The sequence below is a fragment of the Mus caroli genome, chromosome 9 (assembly GCF_900094665.2).
Source record: "Mus caroli chromosome 9, CAROLI_EIJ_v1.1, whole genome shotgun sequence".
Taxonomy (NCBI): domain Eukaryota; kingdom Metazoa; phylum Chordata; class Mammalia; order Rodentia; family Muridae; genus Mus; species Mus caroli.
Genome location: NC_034578.1, coordinates 85,876,366 through 85,878,395, shown reverse-complemented (window position 1 = coordinate 85,878,395; position 2,030 = coordinate 85,876,366).

Genomic DNA, 2,030 nt, shown 5'->3' with positions numbered 1-2,030 from the left:
TTCTTTCTTTCTTTCTTTCTTTCTTTCTTTCTTCATTCAAACTACCATAGCTCTGGAAGCTTGGACCTAAGGAGACTCACAGAGCTCCAGAGGGTTAGGTGAGCAGTTGCTGGAGCGGGTGGTACTGGAAGAGAAGACCTTTGGGAGAACTGCCAGCAAGTCGGGCAAGGAGCTCCAGAGATGCACCCATTATTGGGAGGAGGTGTGGGTTAGTGATATAGCTGCCTTTGAGTTACCCATGCCCTGCAAATAACCCCAGTAATCACCTTGGTCTCCCAAACTAGAGAGTTGGATGAAATTCTTTGGTTTATCATGGCTGCCCTATCTGTAATAAATACATGTTAATTCATATCGCTCCTCTGCCTGCCAAAATCAGAGAACACAGTATGTTGTCATAGTTGCTAGAAAGGGGCACACTCAGAGATTAAGCACACTGTCCACAGGGGAAAGAATTTAGCCTATTCTCCAGGGAAGGGCAGAGGCTGACTAACCACAGTGCATTTGGGCCTTGCCTTCTTGATTCACTCCATTCTCCCAATAAAATTTTCAAATAGAGGTTAACAACCCCGTTTTCCAGGTGGAAAAACTAAGGCCTCACTGTGTGTATGTGTATGTGTGTGTGTGTGTGTGTGTGTGTGAATGTGCACTTAGAGAACTTTTGCCCCTTTGACAACATATTAAAAAGGAAAAGCTTTGAAATAGAAACATTAAGTTTATGGAATCAGAGAACTTTTGGCATGTGGGATTTGCTTGTGGAAATTCCAACTCTAACTTTAGGTTGTTCNATTGATCACCTTGACCAGGTACCTAGTAGGGAACAAGGAGCCTATACTTTCAGTTTGTATTAGCCATGTTGTTCTGCCTGTTTCTAAAACGGATGGAGTTCTTTGTAAAAGAAATAAATAATAAATAAATAAGATCACCCAGGGACACCATCAAAGATTCTTCTTGAAACCTTTTTTTTTTTTTTATATATATAAACCCTTTTGCATTTTTCAGATAGAAACATACCCCTCAAAATGGTTTTCTAAGGCATCTGACATTTTATAGGCTCAGTTTCTTTATCTCCTTTGTAGTACGTGGAAATATTTCTTCCTACCACTAGAATTCAATGATCTTCTTGTTATGGACAGTTGAGTTGGATTCAGTTTGTAGCTTTTGGCAGTGATGTGCAATGGTTACTGTTGTATGGACACCACCAGTCTTAGGGTGAGTTTCTCAAGATGGGCCTTCTGGGTGACGGGATAGACACTGGGACACTGGTATGAACTGCTTCATTGCCAGTGGGTTGGCTCCTAATCTTTACATTAGGTTACCAACAGAAGATGAGGAAGCCAGTTTCTTTACCCTGTGCCAAGACAGATGTTGCCTAGCTTCTTAAAAATTTGCTCATTAGAAGGGCCAAAGTCACATCTCATACTGTATTAAGTTTCTTTCTTTTTTAATTCATTGAGTTCTAACTGCACACAGTCATGGCATTCCTTTTTAAAGTTCCTGCTTATATTTAAANTTTTTTAAAGTTTGTAGAAGCATTTATAATTTCTTGTAGATTTATCAGTATTTCATAAACGTATAGCCAGTGACTACATGTATGATGTAAATAACTTCCAGTGTCTTGCTCATCTTATTCATCATTGTAGTAAAATACAACACGTACTTGTAAAACATCCCTTTCCCCCCTTTAGATAATGTTTCTCTACATAGCCCAGGCTGTCTTAGTACTTGTCATGTAAACTAGGCTAGTCCTAAACTCACAAAGATCTAGTTGCCATTGCCCCCTGAGTGCTGGGATTAAAGGTGAGCACCACCACACCTGTTTGTTTGTTTGTTTGTTTGTTTTTACAGTGTTCATAGTGTTTTCATTTTATCAGGTTCCAGAAAAAAATTGGCTGGAATTATATTGAAAATATCACAAAATTATTTTTATAACATGTTTTGTCTTTTTTTTTTTTTTTTTTTTTTTTTTTTTTTTTTTTTTTTTTGTACAGGGTTTCTTTGTGTAGCCATGGCTGTTGCGCCACCACGCCGGG